Source organism: Dermacentor andersoni, chromosome 2 (genome assembly GCF_023375885.2).
Source record: "Dermacentor andersoni chromosome 2, qqDerAnde1_hic_scaffold, whole genome shotgun sequence".
In the NCBI taxonomy this organism is placed as follows: domain Eukaryota; kingdom Metazoa; phylum Arthropoda; class Arachnida; order Ixodida; family Ixodidae; genus Dermacentor; species Dermacentor andersoni.
Window position 1 is genome coordinate 206,009,386 of NC_092815.1, and position 19,778 is coordinate 206,029,163.

Sequence of the window (19,778 nt, forward strand, 5' to 3'; positions counted from 1 at the left end):
GTGTTGCTCGATTTCTTTGCCTCAATCTATCGAAAAGGTGAAACAGCTTATTTGCTGCGCTCAAATTTCGCATTAGGAAGTAACGTAATCGTCGGTAATTTTTAGTCACCTGCATAAGCCTCTTCTCTGCAATTCGCTTGTTGTCATCCTGTGTTACGTCCCCTTTCTATGGTAGCTGCAATTGATATTCCACACTGAACTTCATGGTTTCTCTGATGTATTGTAGCACGTGGTCATCGCTTAGCTTTGTAATGGGTTTCTCCGTGATTCCAATGCCTTCCAAATTCCAGAACTTATGCAGTTAATCTACGATCGTGTTAGAGTTGGCATTGACCCTGAGGACCATAACCGTCGAAGATTTCAGTGGCATAGAATGAATATCCACAGGCCCTTGAACCATCCATCCCAAAAATGTTTCTGTTGCCATTATTTTTGGTTGAATCTTGCGAATGCGACTAGTGACTAGTTTCCAGTAATAACCGGCTCCGATTGATATTGATGTCTTGAGAGCTGCGTTGTTATTGCCTGCCTTTCTGGTGCCATCAGACAAAGAAATACTTAGAGATCTTACACTTTATTGTATTACTAATGGTGGCGATGGTAGGACGTCACAGGATGTTATTTCTATCCCGAGCGCCTCAATAGTGATGTGTTCCGATGTAGGGTCCTTCTTGATTTTGACTTCGACGACTTCCATATCAAGTTCAGTCTCTCCTCTTCGACCCCACGGTGATCCTTTCAGACCTTTTCACTTTGCAGCTTAGGTTTCTCTGTACTCTTTTAAGGATGAATGTCCTGTGGCTCCCATTGTTCAGCATAATCCATACATAGCACCCGCTAACTTCTCCTTACATCCATCAAGACACTGTCTGCAACAGTATGCACTTGGACTCGCCCGACTGCTGTGCATGCATGTTGCAGGACTTGTTGACGTCTAACCACTGAACTTGAGCGCTTGTATGTAGGCGTTTACCACAGCTGCTTCGCTGCTGAGTCGATGGCCCAAGTGTACGTGGCCGACACATGGATGTTGCGTGCCTTTCTTTGCATGCCCTGCAACGCACGTTGGTGCAGCATATCTTCACCGTGTGGTAAGGTCTCGTGCATCTGCAACATTTTCGCTTCTGCTGCAAAGCTGCTTTATTCTCCTCCAATATTATGCTTCTGCAATGAAAATGCAGAAAATGCGCTTTTTCAGCGTAGTGCTTTGAAGCATGGATGTCTTTGTTCGTCTCCGACTACGTAGTGACTGGTTTGCATCATATTTCTCCTTGCTTGTCTCTTCTGCAAAATCAACAATCGTGTAACGAACATCCGGTTGTACGACTACGACACGGATGGTCCTTGAAGGTTCGTGAATTACCTCTTCAGCGACGACATTATAGGCCAAGCAATTAAAAGATGTAGTTCAATTCACTAGACACTATCGGAACATTTTCGTCACGCCTGTGCTCCGCTTCTGTAGTTCGATCGATGGCGTGCTTCAACGCATTCGCAATTTGATTGGTTGGTTGGTTGATTTGTCTTAAACGGTGGCTGATACTCCCATAATTTTACTCCATAAAAAAACTCCATAATTTGTTTTATGTTACGTATGCTCTCTGCTGAGGCTAAGTTCGACCCCAATGTTGCTGATCTGTTGCCTGTGCCTTTCTCTATTTCTTTCCTCTTCATTTCTAACCTCATGTCCTCTGGTAGTGCAGTTTTCATGACAGTTGCTATAACTGGAGTAACTGTCCATTGCCACCTCTGATGACTGCAAAGTTCTTGTGTTTACTTGGAACTTTTGGAATAGCTTCTCCAAGCCATCTACATCTTTGGAACTCCTTACTAGAAAGTTATAGTATAGCGTATGCAACTATAGCGTAAGCTATGCGCTCTAGTATAGTGTATGCTAAGCAGCGCACATTCATTACAGCTTTAGTTGACCTGCGAGATGTTCGGATATCAGAGGTCATATGCCGTCGTTGTGGCTATCTCCCGACTGCAGCGATAGGTGGCGCTGACATCTTGAATGTTTCTTTCGTTAGGCTTCGACTCATTCAAAATGAGAAGCGATCTCGAAAACTCCACAAGGTTATCAGAGGGAGCATTTCAGGCGACCCCAGCTTCACAGGACCGACGTATGGCGCACTGCTGATCACCGACCATTGTGTTTTCACTGTGGCGAACCAGGGCGCATTATATGTTTTGCCCTCATCGCCAGGGTGGCATCCACGAAATGTCACCTGCCACTCCGCGACAGTTTCTAGAAAGATATCCACACTTCGACGACGGTGTCACTTGGGAACAAGGCAGCTCTGCTAATTTCTGGTCGCGCTCGCCGTCTCCGTTACGTTATTCTTCGCCGAACCGTCGCAGTTTCGCCGGCGTGGTAAGAGGCCACTCCCCAAGCCCACGGCGGGCGGGGAAACTGAAATCAGCGACCTCTGGGGGGAAGGTTGCAAGTCGTTGAACTGCCAAAAATCCCCCATTGTTACTGAGAAAAGAGCAGAGCAACCCGGAGAAACGGAACGCCAACGAATTTCTGAGTGCCGACCTACTCTTAATGATTGATGGGCACGACATGACAGGTTTAGTTGATACTGGCGCAGACTTTTTGATAATGAGTGAGCAGTTGGCAGACCGGCTTGAGAAAGTCAAAATACAATGGACGGGCCCTTATATTCGAAATGCCGGGGGCCAGATAATGACATCTACAGGTAAATGTACTGCATGACTCCAGATAGGAAATACAGCTTTTGTCATCAATTTTATGATTTTAAAAGACTGCTGCAGATCACTCATCCTTGGAATGGACTTCTTGCCGCAGTATGGTGCCGTGGTTTACATACGGGACGGCGAGATAACCTTGTCAACTAGTACAGACACGAGCCACGACGAAGAGCGCCAACGTACATTGTTACGTGTCACCTACAACGACGTCTGCATATCACCACTATCATTCAGTCTTGTCTCTGTCAGTTGTGGAGAGCAGTGGAACAAGGATGGTGTAGCTGAACAATTAACTGCACTTCTGTTCCATCAGGGTGTTGCCATCGCTCGGGGTATTGTCAGCCTAATCGGTGGTCGCACAGAGGTACTACTGACAAACTTTACCAATGAACGCCAGCACATCAGTAAAGGCACCGCTGTGGCATACTTTGACGAAATTGACCACGTTTAGCACTGCTTTGCTGTAAAAGAGGAATCGACCACCGATACGATGCCAGATGCACCCATCGTAGACGTTGACCCAGGTTTAGCGCCGCAACAGAAACAAAGTCTGAGGGAACTGCTTGACCATTTTAAGGACTGCTTCTTTACAATGTCCCGAGTGCGTAAAACACCACTGACGAAACACCTTATCATTACGGAGGAAACCGCAATACCCATCCGACACCATCTGTATCGCATGGCCGAGAAAAAGCATGAAGCAATACAGCAGCAAGTCAAGAAAATGCTAGAAGATGATGTCATCCAGCTGTAAAAAAGCCCTTGGGCACTGCCTGTGGTACTCGTTAAGAAGAAGGATGGTAGCCTGCGGTTTTGTATCGATTATCGCAAGCTCAATCGGGCTACGAAAAAAGATCTGTATCGTTTACCATGCATAGACGATTCTGTTGACAGGCTACGGCGTGCACGTTACTTCTCATCGATGGACTTAAAAAGTGGATACTGGCCAATAGAGGTCGATGAGTGGGATCTCAAAAAGACTGCTTTTGTGACGCCTGATAGGCTCTATGAATTCAAAGTTGTTCCTTTTGGTTTGTGCTCCGCCCCAGCCACGTTCCAAAGGCTAATGGATGCTGTTCTCTCAGACCTTAAGTGGAAGACTTGCTTAGTGTACCTAGACAATGTGATTGTTTATTCTGCCACATTTGATGAACATCTCAGACGGCTATGCTCATTTCTTCAAGCCATACGGTCTGCTGGGCTTACCTTAAAACCTGAAAAGTGCCACTTTGGCTATGAAGAACTAAAGTTTTTGGGCCACGTTGTAAGTCACACAGGTGTTAGACCTGATTCTGAGAAAATCACAGCCATCGCAAGTTTTTCAAGGCCTACGGACAAGAAGGCAGTCAGACGCTTCCTGGGTCTATGCGCATATTACCAGCCATTTATTGCGGGTTTTGCACGCATCGCCTCACCGCTCACCCGCCTAACCAGAGAAGATGTCACGTTTATGTAGGGCAAGGAGCAGGAGGCGGCATTTAACGAGTTGCAGCATCGTCTACAAACTCCGCCTGTTCTTGCCCACTTTGACGTGGATGTGCCGACAATGATCCACACCGATGCCAGCAATGTGGGTCTAGGCGCCGTCCTTGTTCAGCGGCAAGATTGTGCTGAGCGAGTCATCGCTTACGCGACTAGAACACTGTCACGTGCCGAGTCGAGCTACTCCACCACAGAGAATGAATGCTTGGCTGTAGTATGGCCAGTTACGAAGTTCCGCCCGTACATATACGGCTGCCCATTTCAAGTCATAAGTGACCATCATTCTCTCAGTTGGTTGACCAACATAAAAGATCCATCTGCACGTTTGGCACACTGGAGCCTACGGCTTCAAGAGTACGACATGACAGTGGTCTATATAAATCGGGAAGGCAGCACTTAGACGCTGACTGCCTTTCCAGATCGCCGATCGAGTCGTCAGGCGGAGATGATGACGAATCCGCAGGCTCTTTAGGTGTTGTTGATGCGGCCACCATCTCTCAACAACAGCAAGAGGACCAGGAGCTCGCTTCACTAATTGATTTCTTAGAAGGCCGCACCACAAACAAGCCCGGATTGTTCTCAAGGGAGCTGTCATCATTCTGCATACACAACAGTGTTCTTTTTAGGGGGAACTTCTCTTCAACAGGGAAGAGATATCTACTAGTCATCCCTAAAACTCTCCGCAATGAAATCTTGCAGGCCTGTCACGATGAAGCTACCTCGGGCCACCTAGGCTACACGAGAACATTAGCACAGATCAAAGAGAAGTACTACTAGCCACGGCTCGCAGCACAGGTGAAGCACTATGTTCGAACATGCCTTGACTGTCAGTGACGAAAAGTGTCACTTACGAAACCTACCGGACTATTACATCCCGTTCCAGTGCCAGAAACACCGTTTGCACAAATTGGTATGGACCTTTCGGGCCCATTCCCAATATCTGCTGCTGGAAATAAGTGGATCATAGTTGCGACAGATTACCTCACGCGATATGCAGAAACCAAGGCACTTCCGAGTAGCACAGCAGCCGAGGCCTCTACGCCGATACTTCAGAATATACAAGGTTCTACGATGCCTTAGCAACATCAACTATGAAGTCGTTCCTGACAGCCCATTCTGCTCGAGGCGCCATTAGGACCTGCTTGAGACTGTGCATGGGGTGCGCAGGAAACCTGATTTTTCTGAATGACATAGGCACTCTCTGGTTGGCTGGACACCGGGTGCAACCGGCTGAGCATCAGAACGATGCTCCTTCTGGAGGGGGGCAAATGCCGCGACGCTATCTGTGCGCAACCACGCTGATGACGAAGACCTCGCGTGTGCAAGCAAGGTGCTAGAGAAGAAGAAGCCTGAACTGAGCGCTTGTTCTAGTTGTCTTGATTAAATGCCGCTCTCCGCTCTTGTCTCAAGTGAGTCGTGACAATATGTATCAGACCAGCATTTCATGATGTGCTGGGTGCCTGGACACCGAGGAACTAAAGGCAACATGTTTGCAGATGAAATCGCCACCTCCATGGCAGGGAGGGCTAGCAGCTTCTCCATAGCTATCTCTACCACAGACTCAAAACCTTTCCTGCGCAAAAAGCTCAGAATTTATTGGCAATGAAAGAGGGATAGTCAAACATCAAACAAGCTCCACTTAATTAAGCTGTGTTTAGGAAACTGGCAACCACCAACAAAAATACGGTGAATTGAGTTCATTTTCTGCAGACTTTAGACAGGCCATACATATGGTACACACTTTTACCTTTTGACTGGCAGTGAATCTCCTACCTGTAGTAAATGCAGCGAGATACCGACAGTCCTCCACATCATGCTGTAGCGTCGGGAAGCATAAGTTGAAAGGAAAAAAGCACTTTACACTAGTGTGCCGATGGCACATTCCCCTTCACCCGGGAATATTTCTTGGATCAGAACAGTTTTTCGACCATATATCAGTTTTAATCTTTTTATGTGATGTTGACATATTGGACGTTATAAGTTCACGAGATTCGTAGCACGCCCTCTTACCAGAGGCTGCTGCTGCGATAGTAGCGTCTTGTATGGCACATGTCTCCAGGCCGTTGCGCTTAAGGGCGCTTTTACCCATTAATGCTATTTACAGTGACGTATTCTAGTATGTAGCCTCCTTGTAATGTATAGTTTGTACATAGCACACGTCATTTGTCATTGTTAAAGCTTTAATACATGTATATTTTACGGAATTCTTCAGCGAATGTTTTAGGTGTCCATACAGTCATTTTTCATCCACACCTCGTATATCACAGTTTAATTCCACTGACAGGCCCTTAGCATCGACGTGGCGCCCTTTGGCCACATGTGGCCCTTGCACCAATAAACCCCACTAATCATCATCCTCGACGTCTCCATGTTCATTATTCATATATTAATGATAGCTCTTGTCATGGCCTTGGCACTCTTTGGCCACATCTGGCCCTAGCACCAATAAAACCAATCATCATCATCAAACCTAACACTTCTACATCCTGCACTATGCGGGGATCGGCAGATAGTATGAAATCTATTTAATTTCTTGTTTCACCATTAGGGCTTTTCCAGGTCCACTTCCTGTTGCTACACTTCCTAAAGAAGGTATTCATTATTCAGAGCTTATTCCTTTCCACAAATTCTACCAACATCTCTCCTATGGGGTACTGGAATCGATGCCGTAGTTGCCAATTGCTTGTTCACCAGCCTGCATTTTCCCCACTTTTGCATTGAAGTTGCCCATGACTACAGTACACTGAGCTGGCACTTTTCTCAATGCTAATTCAATCTTCCTTCATAAAGCTGTTCTTCTACTTCATCATCGTGAGCGTAGATTGGAGCAAAGGCTTGCACTGCCTTTATTCTAGACCTCCTAATCAACTTTATTACGACTACTGCTACCTTCTCATTAATGCGATAGAATTCATCACTGTTGCCTGCTATGTCCTTATGGATTAGAAATCCTACCCCGTATTGTCTCTTATCTGGACGTCCTCTGTAGCAGAGGACGTGGCCGTTAGTCAGCACTGTGTAAGCCTCACCTGAAAGTGATATAATTTCACTGGCACTGCTCTTTACTGGCAGCACAGTGGTGCCTATGTGGTGCCATTACAGGCCCTATACAGCAACTGGACGCTTATAGAAATTCTGGCATACTCGCACGTATTGCATACACACATAGTCGCACTCACAAATAATTAGCACACCATCTGAGAAGAGCAGGTGCAGCGCTAAATCTTGCTGTCGTTATCGGTGCTTGGCCCTTCGGGCGAAACTGCTGACTCTTTTGTGTAAAAATTTATATTTAGGCTGCAGGCAAGAAGGCAGTTGCTGTTTAAAAGACTTTATACTTTTCCAGCTGGTTGACTCATTTTGACGCTGCTGCCTGGGGATCAATCAACTCTGAGGCCTAAAGTTCTACCACAACTGATGTCACGGGCGAAATGATGCAAGGCCACCTACGAATGTTGAGCGATTTAATATTGCCTGTGCATTTGCAGTGCTGCTGTATAAGGCACTTGGCCGCTGTGAATCCTATGAGCTACTTTGTAAACTGTCACTGCGACGTCGCTGTTGGCGTTGATGCTGTTGATTGTTTTGAAGTTGTTTTTCATCAACCACCTTATTCTCGGTGCAACCTCATTTGTGGGTATGTGTCAGGTTTGAGGCTTATCATCATAATAGTCATGTCGTTTCAAGAGGAACACCTTACCTTTTAGTACCAGATATTGATGTCTGGTGACCGAATTCTAAAAAAATATATTTATCGTTGTTGCTTGGAAGCCAGGAAAACAATCGAGTACATTTTGATGCAGTTTAATGCTGTGCCGCAATAAATAGACGAAGCAACCAGATGTATCTAGAGAGCGCCAAGATTTAAAAGCAACCACATAGAGATTACTATGCAAAGGGTAAATATACTGCCATGGTGTAGTGACTGGGAACAAATGGAAACACTACCAGAAGGAATGAATAAAGAATCCAACTTCTCACAGGATGAACTTGTGCCCTAATACCAAAACAATGGTAAAGCGACAACGGTAGCACAAGCACTATCACTATCAGCAAATCTTATCCTACTGACCATGTTTGGCCACATTCGTCTGCTATTTATGCAGGCGTCACTGTACATCGGAGAATCGTTGAGCTTCATGTAGGATAGATACTGTAAAACACTATTGGGACTGCTTGTATAATTCGATTAAACAGGCCAGTTTTGCTTTTGAATGCACAGTAATGCTCACAAAGTTTTGAATGCAGTAAGCGCGTCTTGCTGCAGAGCAATAACTCCACAACAGCGAAAGCCTTACAGGCAAAATTAAAATCATGTAAGGGGGGCAATATGGAAGAGAAGACAGTAATATCATTGGGGAAAAGGCGATGTGATAGATTTGTTAGTGCTAGAAGAAAATGTGTGCACTATTTGCATTTCGCTTTGTTATGGTAAGCATGATGATGTGTGCTGAAAGAACCGATGTGTGTATTGTGATGCAGGTCGTCAATGACGGCAAGGGCGACCCATTCTTTGTTCATGTATGAAATCAGGCCACAACAACATGACGGCGCCACAACAGAATGGAAACAAGAAAAGCAAGATGGCACATGCGAGTTGCCTTGTGGTGGCGTCCCAGTGACGTGGACGATGCCGGGAGAAATCACTCAACAGCACAGTCGGGTGACCAGGCCCGAGGGATGACCTGCCTGGTGAGAGCTCTTTCTCGGAGGGGAGGACTTCGTGTGGCCACAGGTTTTGCTGTTTTCCCTTAGGTGCTCGTAAGACCGCCAGGGCCTGCAGCAACACGGTCGGGTGTCCAGGCCCGTGTGCTGACCAGTCTGATGAGGACCACGAGTTGGAGCTCAAGGCATCGAGTGACCTCAAGCACTCCTTCATCCATCTTCAAGACCTAAAAGTGGGATGCATCGACAGGTAGTCCTCCCCGGTGAGATTGTTCCGAATTGGAGCCGAGTGTGTGCTAATTTTTACATGTTTAATTGGGCCCTAGGATATCTTGTTAAAGGGACACTAAAGGCAAATACGAAGTCAAGCTAAAGTGATAGATAAGTGGTCGAGAATCACTAAGACATCAATATTAAAGCGAACAGAGCCTTAATAATTGAGAAATTTAGGTAAATGAACGACATGATTAGAGACTCCCCCGGGACATTCTAGCACTTGTCCCGTGACGAAAGCACTCCTCAGTTAAATTCTGTCACTAGTAGTCAACCACTCACTGCACAAAACATCCTCCTATTGTATTATAAGACGAAATAAAATGCTACTTGTCCATTTCTATTTCATGTTTAGACAAAAGAACTCATTGAAATCACCCATGACAACGACGTGGGCGGTCAAACAGTTTCGTTTTCTCTTGGCTGCGCGCCGCCCACGCTTTCGCGTTTCAGTAGTTATCGCGTAATGCTGCACTGGTTTTGCTGGCTCGCGAAACTCACACAAACTGCAAATAGCAGAGAATTCACCTTCCATGTGATGTTGCGAGATGCCCGAATGGTCTACACCACTTGGCTAAAAAGCAGCTGCGGCGGAGTATCCGCCGCTCTGACTTTGTCTTGGCTCGGTACCGCCGTCTGTCGGATGCCGTTTCACTCATCAACGACAGCAAAGAGCGTATGCAATGTCACCACTCCCTTGGTTGGGTGGTGGGAGATTTGAATTTCAACAAAGGTATTCGTACCCTTCAGATGCAATTTTCTCGTAAACTAAGTTTTTTCTTGGCACAAAACGAGCGTTGCGAGGTTTTTGGAACGGCATTTAAACAATCCACGTCGACTTAGTATTAGCCTTTAGTGTCCCTTTAAAGCGTGTCTTTGTTGTGTGCTACTGTTCATGAGAGCTCAGGAAACAACCTTGCCACGCTATTGAACACGTCTTTCTCATGAATGCAACTTTTCTTTCCTTCAAGAAACCGTTTGAGTGATGCCAAATGTGGGGCCAGGCTCATTTCGGTTGTCAAAGAGAACGTACCAAGAAAAGACATGGACCTAAAGCAATTAGTCAATGTTGACGGTAAATGGCCTGTGGTGTGGTGCGCTTATAACGTGTGTAGAAGCGGCGCATGCATGTGAAAAAGATAAACAAGCGTGCCGAACATGAATGAACTCGGCAGGCAGAGCTGTCTTTGGTGCATGAAAGCATGGCTCAGGAGAAAGGAAACATTGAACTTTGCATCTGCTTATTAGGAGCTTAAATGGCTGCTACTGGCCGCATGTCTGTGGCCACTGAAAATGCAGCTGTTACAGACTGAGTGGCAGCGTAACAAATATGTCACTGAAACTTTCTTCCACTATTTGATGAGCAAAGAGACGATCGATCTCGGCATGTATAGTCGTCAATTTAAAGTAGTTGTGTGGCCGAAGGACAAGTGGACAGCAGCCGTCGGCGTGCTTTTGGTGGGCGAAACCCTAAATGTATTCAGTCAGTTTCCTGAAAATTCCTTAAACTACATAAAAAAAAAGAAGCATAGGTGCCACTATTTCAGCGCTTTTGCTTAATGGCCGAAAAATACAGGGAGCAATTCCATTTGACCAAACCCAGAAACCTTGAGACACCTAATTGACGGCTCTCTGAGGTGCGGAGCCAGGTTCTGGCCCTGACCTAATGCTACAGGCCAACCTGGGTCGTGATACCACAATTTCCAACCATGGTTAGAAATCACGGATGTGCCGGCATGGGCAAGTAGTAAATAGTAAGTAGTTTGTCTGCAAGGTTGTCCAAGGTTGCAAGGTCTGCAAGTTTGTCTGCAAGTTTGTCTGCAAGGCCATGCAAAACATGCACCATTTCTAGAGGAGAGAAGCTGCAAAACCTTGGAAGAGTTGCATGAAGCACGGAATGACTTCATGGAAGCTCAACGACAGCGGAATTTGGGCCAGTTCCTAGAACTGTTGGTAGCTTCATCTACGACGTAGGAGGGTAAGCAGGGAAGGGAATGGTCAAAATCTTCCCAGATAAAATGTCTTCTTTGTGACCAAGTCAGACATGATGCTAATCGAAGCTAAACTGGATTTTTGGTACATTTGCCAGAAAGCTTGACATCAGGCTAACAGTAAGCATCAGAAGAACAACGGAAGGGACCGCATTGCATGAGCATTGGCAGCAGCCAAACATTAGCCCAAACTAGTGTTTCCACGAGTCACGCCATGGAAGAGTTTTTTGTTGTCTAAGTTGATGACCAAGAAAAAGGGATTTGAATTATGAAGGAGAAGTCTGTGCCAACATCAGTTGGGTACATCTTCAGAAGGATGTGGTAACAGTGCTGCGTGATGCAGGCAGCAACACTTCTGTCATTCTACGAAACTTGGCTCGTGATACCACAGTGGAATCGCAATAAATGGAAATCGCTTACGTAACTGCCATTTAAACAGAACACCATCCTCATGGTTGGTTGGTTTTGTATTAGTGCATTGCTCTCTGCAATTTCCGTTGGTAAATGGAACTCCTGTTAAGCGGAACCAATTTCCCTGGTCCCTTGAGGTTCCGTTTAAAGAGAGTCTACTGTACATTTACAGGAGAACTAGGCGTCTTACTTTTGCGGACAGAACATCTGATGAACTCATGTAAGCGTGGATATAGCTACGTGCACCTTGTTATATAGACGGTGTTTTCGTCGTAGTTTGCTCTAGAGAAATGAGATGGTGCTTTCGGCGGCGCGCTGCATGTTGCCTCAACAAAAGTGCACGCATACTAAATAATTACCGTGTGTGCTGTTCTGTTGTGCGGTAAGCTGTCGGAAATGCAACCGGCTGTTCGCTAACGCACTGTGCTTGATTCATGCTGCAAAATGTGGAATGGTAGAGGAAATGTGCATGCAGCAGTTGGCTGCAAAAATAGTGACTGGCATATCAAGGAATGGAAGGAATCTGTGAATTTCGTAAACCGCTGCTACACAAGGACTGGGCTGCCTGTGATGCCGGCCTTTCATGGCGCATGGCTTTCCTCGAGGATTGAACTGAATTGAAAGTTTATTTGCATGTGTTATACATGAAGGATGGTGGGAGCAAAAGCTGCGCTCAGGCAGCTTGACCACTTCCCACTACCTAGAAAGGGCTGCAAGACAGTGTCATCTTAGTTTGGAAAAAAGGAAAAGAAAACATGAAATATAGAATTGATGCAATGCTACTCAAACAGCATTATACTAGACACAAATTTAGCAGGGTACAATAGTTCTTGATTAAACATGATTAAATAATAATGTAGAAACAGGAAACAAAACCTTTCAAAAATGTCAGAGTGTATAAACACAAAATGCAGAATTGGACTGCAGTAATATGATTTGGCAAATCACACCTAGTATATGACGCAAGTAAACACGAAAATGATTAAAACATTCACTCATCCACCAGCATTGCATTGCTAACCTCCACAGAAAACACTTCAACCCCAGAATGTTGGCAAGGCTGAGTACCGCTCGTAACACAGTCACAAAGGGAGTAGCGCCACTTTCTGGCTTGCATAGTAAGTTTCTCGCACATTACCTACACACAGGCATTCCAACTCATGCTCAAACTCACGCCCACTATACCGCCAACATGTGAAAAATAAGTGAATGGGCGTACTCCTGAACAAATGTACCGAACCATGGGTGACAGCGACTACACCGACAGCATGTGAATGTTAGAACCAGGACGTTTTGTGACGGTACACAGGAGTAAGTGAGTGATTAGCAATAATACGTCATTGCCACAAGCTATTACAGTGTCCAGAACATCTACGTTACAAGCCTTGTGCACTGCAACAAGAACAAATATATATTGCAACTGAGCACACCTGTAAGAGATTGGACTGAAAATAAGCAATCAGGTAGTGACTGCAGTGACGAACATTACCGAGTCAGAAACATGACAATAGGCTTCTTCACAGTGTTTGCCAAATAAAGAATGAAGAGCAAGAGACACTGATACTGATTTATTTTATAAGTAGAAAGTTTCGACAGCTTAGAATACATTTCTAGCCCTGTTTCTAATACAAGCACCGCATATGCTGCTTGCGCCTTTTGGACAAGGCGTAATGAACTCCGAAAGCACTCATATGTCATCTGAAGCTATGGCCAAAGTTTCGTGTCGTCCACCCAGTCACCATCTATGATATCCACCGAAACACAGGTTTGCTGAACCGCACCGGCATCATGCACATCTGTTGTAAACATGGAGGCAGCTGAGGCATGCAATGGACGTGTTACTACATGAACATGGCAGTGCCCATGGGACCGTTGTGTGGAGGGTCTACAACATGTCTTATAATAAAGTGCATGCTCCGTTCCCAATGCAAAGTCATGATGGGAAATGTGCCAGCTGCATGTGCACCTTACATTTCTGATGGAGCATAGGGAGCTAGAAGGGTTTCCAGCAGAAAGCACTGGAATAGACAGATCGGAAGGCTACGCACTTCCTCCTGTCCATGGCAGCGCTTTCTGCTGGAAACCCTTATTGCTATGCGCAACCAAGAAGCTGAGGCAAATGCTGTTCTTATTGGCAGCTGTCTGCGGCTAGAGTGTGTGATAGTCGTGGGAAGCCGGGCTCAGTTGGTATTGTAACCTTACAGAGACAGAAAACTTGATGGCCACGTCTTTGGAAGTGACAATCACTCGGCTATAACAAAGGATGATCCGCGAGTAGCAAAACGTGATTCATCATTAGGTTCGTGTTTTGATACAAAGCAAGAATGACACAGGGTTCGTGTTTTGAGTGGATTGGTAAGGTTCGACTGAGTAATGGGGCCAGTCGAGGTATGTTTTCTGTAAAGTTGAGTGTGCTCTACAGCAAGCGCAAGCTCCCCAAATGGGAAGGAGCCGAAACAAGTCTGTCTTTGCAGGTTTAACAAAAGCACGCACATTAGATGGGACAGGGAAATAGACACGAGACACACACTAACTCACAACCCACATTTATTTGGAGTATATAGTGCGCATACTATGTATATAAAAACATGCATAGGAGGCCAGGAATATCGTAGTCATCTTGCAAGACTTGTCCTGTGCCAAGCCTGTTTTCGTCGAGCGGATGCAGCGACTGCCTTGCTGCACCAACGTCTCACCAACCTATACGCAAGATGCATCGACCAGCAGTCCTTGCTGGTGAGACTGTTTCGAGTGGGAACTGAGCTTAGGTGCACTTTTACATATTGAACTGTGGCCTAAGGTGTCATTGGGCTGTTAAGGAATGCATTTGTTGTGTGCTTATGTTGTGTGGTATCGCTCATAAAAATAGTGGAAATATTTTGGGAAATCTCATATGCTTTGTACCATAATCCTGTTTGTGTTTATATAAACCAAATAGGAACAAACAGGATTATGGTACGGTGCATATGTGATTTTTCAATCACTTGCCAAGTTCTTTAGAACATTGTTATCTCAAATGCAACTGTTCCTTTAAGAAACCCTTTACAGTATGGCGACACCTATCTTCAGTACTGGAGTACTGGATTCCAAGGGAAGGGAAGCGTAGCACGGGGAGGCAGAAGGTTAGGTGGGCGGATGAGATTAAGAAGTTTGCAGGGACGACATGGCTACAATTAGTACATGACCGGGGTTGTTGGAGAAGTATGGGAGAGGCCTTTGCCCTGCAGTGGGCGTAACCAGACTGATGATGATGATGATCTTCAGTACAATGCGGCAGCACCTTCGTCTGTGCGGACATCTCTTCCCATGTGCATCTACACATGTGCCTGTCATCTGTTGGTCCCCTCATCTGTCTTCTTGCCCATTTGCCTGGCAGTATGTCCGTCTTCATGTTTTTCTGTATACCTGCCGTGCATGTCTGTTCGTCTCCCTGCCTGTCTATCTGTATATGCATCCAACCAGTGCACTTGTGTGTCCGTCCTTTTGTCCGTTTGTTTGTTCACTTGGCTATCTTTGTCCTTGCATGCCTAGCCTTCTGTGTGTCCTCCCACTCATTCTTCAGCCGTTCGTCTGTCTGCCCCCTCACCCTCCTGCTTGTCTGTCTGCTCCCCCGCATGTGCTTCTGTGCCGTCGCTTGCCCTCCCGCTCCTTCATTCGTCATCTATCTACCCGCCAGCCCATCTGTCCTTTCGTCCATGTCTCTCCATTAGTTGAACCGCCCACTTGCACGAACGTCAGTCTGTGTCCAGGCAACCCTCCGCGCCTTTGTCCAGCCTGTTCTGTCTGTCCACCGAGTTGCCCGTCTTCAGTGTGTCTGTACATGTCCGTCGGTTCACCAGCTAGCCCACCATCCTGTTCCTCTGTCCGCCCTTGTGTCCAGCTGTGTATCTGGCTGCTTACATATACTTGTCCATCCACCGTCCAGACCACCTGCCAGCACCTCTGTCTGTCCACACACTTGCCTGTCTGTCCATCCGCTCTGCATGCACTCGCTCTTCTTTGCGCGACGAGTGCGTCATACTATTTAAAGCAATCACATGTAATGCACATTACAGTCATGTATAAAGACAAGTTTATGTGCCACAATAATCATTATCCTATTTTGTGTCACCTACAGGGCGATTTCCAGTTACCCCTGTCTTTTGTCAATAGACTCCGACATAATGAATCTTTATCATACTGCAAATTTCCTAATCTCATCACACCACCTAATCCTTTTTTTCATTGTTGCCTTTTCCATTTCGAACTCTCTTGCTACACTTCCTACAGATATCATTGAACTTTCTCCCTCTCTTGCTCTCTAACAAGAGGATATTTAGCCACCTTACGCATTGCACAGTCTGCGCAGTTCTGCATCTTCCTCTGATCACAGCCATAAATGTTGTCTGCACCTGTTAGCCCTCTAATTCACTGAGTTGTCTTTTTGCCTCAAAAGGTTGAGCTGATAATTTCCGTTTCCATCATTAATTGAGTGAGCTGGCCTTCACTGCTCATGTTTATTTGTTAGGCTTGAAGCTTTGGTTCCGCAGGTAAGTAACGATAGGTATACATTCTAAGGGCAGCGGTAAGTGGTGTTGACGACTATTTGCTCAGTTACACGGCGTGATCACAGACACCAAATATGGCTACGGAGCAGTTCGTCTTTCAGCCCGTTATTGTGCTGAAGCTGTCTGTAGTTGCATAGTGTGATCTGCGTGCTATATGAAAATGTTTTAGCACCAGAACGGTCTGATCTGGTCCGGTATAACTTTCAAAGGATCTGTTGAAACTTGCACGCATGTCTGCTAGGGCGTATTAAATTTAGTTTAATCCCATAAAACCTGTTCGAAGTCAAACAGAATTTTTATACGATTAGCATCCATTGGGAACTTCACCCAGTTTGCAGTATGTATGCTTGTAACTAACCTCCCTCATGCCAACTTAGGTGACTGGCTACATGCCACTGGGTATATGCAGCTATTCAAGAAAAAATAAATGCTTAGAGTTTCCTTTGGTGTTGGGCGGAATTGAATCCCGCGTCTTATTTATTCAGACATATGCGACACACGGACTTCGGTATGGCGCCACTGATGGCATAGTGTATCCAGAGCAAGCAGGTTTTAAAGGCTGAGAGGGAATAGGCTCCCTCAGAGGAAAGCGTGCAAGAGGAACCTGGCTACATGCACGCCTCATCCATGACTTGTTTCAGCAGTGGCAATACGATCTGTCGCTACACAGCTTCAATGCTAATTGCATTAACGTCGACAGCCCTTGTGAAATGGTTTCTGACAGATGTTTTTTTTTTAATTATAGTGAAACGTATCGCTGCCTCATTTTTGCTGCTAGTGCATCAATTTTCCGGCAGGCTTGTTACCACTGTGTAAATCAAGTGCCACACGGTATCTGCCATCGTAGTTTCCTGCAAAATTAACCAGAGATAACTTTTGTGCTAGCGTCTATGGGCGCTGCAAGCATGGATGTTCATCCAGCATGGGAATGCTGGTTAGTACACTGAATTCCCTTAACTTCTTCCTGCCTTCATATGTACGACTTAGTGACAGCAAGTTGACCATTTTTAACAATAAATTGAACTAAAAATGCATTATAAATTGTAGCTATTCGCAGTGTATCTGCATTTGCACCGAAATTTATTGCCTTACGCCTTTAAAAAAATTATTTCCTGGAAATTTGGAAAGATAAAGTGCAATAAATAATGCCACACGTCTGAAGCCACAAGTATGAAGTTTGAACCAATCCTTGTATATGCCATCATTCCCATGACAGCTGAATGATTGCAGCATCAAAGTTCCCTCTAGAAATTTTTTTATGAAAGCCTATTCTTGCTTTAATTGGTCACGAAATGAAAGATGTATCAAAGGCGATTAGAGCGTGGGCACTGTGTAGAGCGTTCACTATGAACATGACAACTTTTGTGAAGTTTACATTTCCTAAAGCTTGAGGGTAACCTGCACTTTTATTGCTATAACGAATAAAGGGGCACCTCAGGCAAATTTTCCCCGTTGGTGTAGCCATGATGTTCTGTATAAAGTCCAAGTGTGAGGAGATCCTATTGTGTCCTGCGTGCCATATGATCCGGGTGCGAGAAAAAGTGTTTGAAAGTGAGCTGAGAACGATGCTGGCTTGTGTTATCTCGGCAGTGGTAGTACGAAGACTGGACACATCAGCACGCAGTCTTTCCGCATGCAAGGGGGAGGGGGAGGTGAGGTGAGCGTGCTTTAAAGTGATCAAGTGGCTGCTAAAGTGTGAGTTGGGGGTGGGGGGGGGGGGTGAGCAGGCAAGCGCACATCTCCTGTAGCCAAGCAAAGGCTGCGCATGGCATGGCTGAGCCTATACGTGGCCCATGTGCCCTATGTTGGAGGCCATCTGCGGCAGCTGCAAAGCCTTGGCTTATTGCTGCTGAAGGCTTCATGCACGTGGTCTTCCCACGTGCCGTGTGTTTAGTGTCGTGTAATCTCACGTTTCCAGGACGTGCTGAAGTGAGGCAGCACGAAGCGTTGGCTTCCATCCGCTTTTCAACATCATGCAAGCGTTGTGACAGCGAGTGTTTATAGCCATCGAGTGAGATCTGTTCAATGTGCACGCTTGACGCCTTTCTTGTAAGTGGTTGTCGACTGCACTTTATGCAACCGATAATGCTTGCTTCGTGTAGTTATGTAATACTTTGTTATCACTGTCATTGCTTCTGCTTTTGGGCAAAGCTATGACTTTTCTTTTTGCCATAGTGATTGCAATTTTACATGCATAATGCTAATATTCAGTTAATTCAATTCAATGCGCTTTATTTCACAGAAAGTGTGGAGACAAAAGAAACAAACAAACAAAACTTTCTGGAGAGGTTTGCCAGCTAAAAGGTGCTATCAGCAGCTTGACAAGGCCAGGAAACTCTTACAAGGCAGATGGCAAAAAAAACAGACATTATTGTACATAAATTTAAAAAAAGGTAAACAACAAATAAGCTGACCGTCGCGCACATTGGTTCTCGTTATGTTGAAAACATTTCTAGCTCAGCATGAAATTTTTAATTTTCAAATAATGTGTAAGTAAAGTAAGTAATAAAAGAAAAATAAGTAAGCACCTGGCCAGACACTTTCAATATGATAGAACATGAACACAGCAATACTATTACCCTGTGTTTACAAAGTACATGTGTAGTTCATGCAATGACATATTTATAGCATGCTTGTACTGGTTTTGTTGGTAAATTGTAGTTCAATGTTAGGCGTTTTTAATTATTTTGACACTTTGGAACATACCAGCTATCACTGTTTTTTGTATACACAGTAGGAACTCTAGGCTTTAAGCATGCAATATTTGTTAAAAACTGCTTAAAAACATCAGAAGCAAAATAAAAGGAACGCAAAATATGAAACACATACATGTGTTCAACAGTGGAAGTACGGTACTTATTTAATGCAGGTCTTGTTGACAATGTATAATCGAGAGCAGGCACTATATATGGCAAATAATCTTGTTCTGTAAAACCTGAAGTTTTGCAATGTTTGCTTTAGTCATAGTCGTCCACCATAGTCGTCCACACTAAATTGTAATAGTTAAGGTTTGGTGCGAAAAGGGCATCATTCACCTGTATGTTGTCGGAAGGATGCATCGACAGCGAGCAAGTACACCAACTATAGGAGCAGCTTTTTACACACATTGGTGACCTACTGATCCCAACTCAGGTGAGAAGATAAGATGACACCAAGAATTTTGTGTTCACTGCCAATGTTGATTTCGTGACTGGCATAGGCAAGTGGTTGTGTTAGAAGGATATTTTTATTTATGGCTTGGAAAATTGTAGCTTTTGATTTCATTGTGTTAATTGTTATTAAATTTTATATTGGTCCAAAGAAATAATTGTTGTAATAACGTATTGCACCTGGTAATTAATTCGTCTGCGTTTGGGCTTGATAGAAGCATACTGGTGCCGTCCATGTATATCACAAATTTTATCGTATTATCAATAACAACAATATTACAATATTACAAGAATATTAACAAGCTCCCTTGTGGGACACCACTTAAAACAGGTAAAAAGAACAACATGTGATTACCTAAACAAATGTGTTGTGATTGCTTAGATAAGTAAGATCTCACCAAGGCCAGTGGGGTACCATGAATATCGTGTATGCACAGTTTGTGCAATAAAATTTCATGACTTAAGGAGTGAAAAGTTCTGCTGAAGTCTAGAAAGAGGCCTGCTGTGAAGAAATTTTTATTGATATTGTGGAAAATAATTTCTTT

General features: G+C 44.9%; 1 protein-coding gene across 3 annotated transcripts in view; it reads left to right on the top strand.

Moving 5' to 3' along the window:
- The window catches only part of LOC126540205 (uncharacterized), a 52,369-nt gene that overhangs the window by 5,693 nt on the left and 26,898 nt on the right, over nucleotides 1-19,778 (top strand). For 2 of the 3 annotated variants that reach the window (XR_008614442.1, XM_072286613.1), the window contains exons 2-3: nucleotides 8,680-8,889; nucleotides 8,953-9,112. The gene's annotated coding sequence lies outside the window, so the exon portion shown is untranslated. Of the gene's footprint in view, nucleotides 1-8,679; nucleotides 8,890-8,952; nucleotides 9,113-16,000; nucleotides 17,742-19,778 lie in introns of those variants that run through there. The other variant, XR_011892898.1, reaches the window with a different exon arrangement.